We start from the raw sequence: 319 nt of genomic DNA, 5'->3' as shown, positions 1-319 counted from the left end.
AAAAAAAAAGAGACATGTTTAATTATGATGGAGATGGCTGTATTGTAATTAATATTTTGAGATATAATTGTGATTTTGAGCTTAAATTATATACAGAAAATGGTCATTTTTGTATGTGTTCAAAGATTGCTATATTACAAATGACTGTACTTTTCCGTTTCCTGACGGTATGACTGTAAATACGGCTGGATGAAGAAATATTTACTACTTTATTAACATAGATTGTGAATGTACTTCAATGGTTTTTTTTTTTTTGCAGTATAAAGACTTACTGAACTTGAAAGCTGCTTCATTTTATGTGCAAAAAAAAAAAAAAAAG

Source organism: Calidris pugnax, unplaced genomic scaffold (genome assembly GCF_001431845.1).
Source record: "Calidris pugnax isolate Ruff unplaced genomic scaffold, ASM143184v1 scaffold29, whole genome shotgun sequence".
NCBI lineage: Eukaryota > Metazoa > Chordata > Aves > Charadriiformes > Scolopacidae > Calidris > Calidris pugnax.
The sequence above is the reverse complement of the archived record's forward strand: the minus strand, read 5'-3'. Positions refer to the sequence as shown.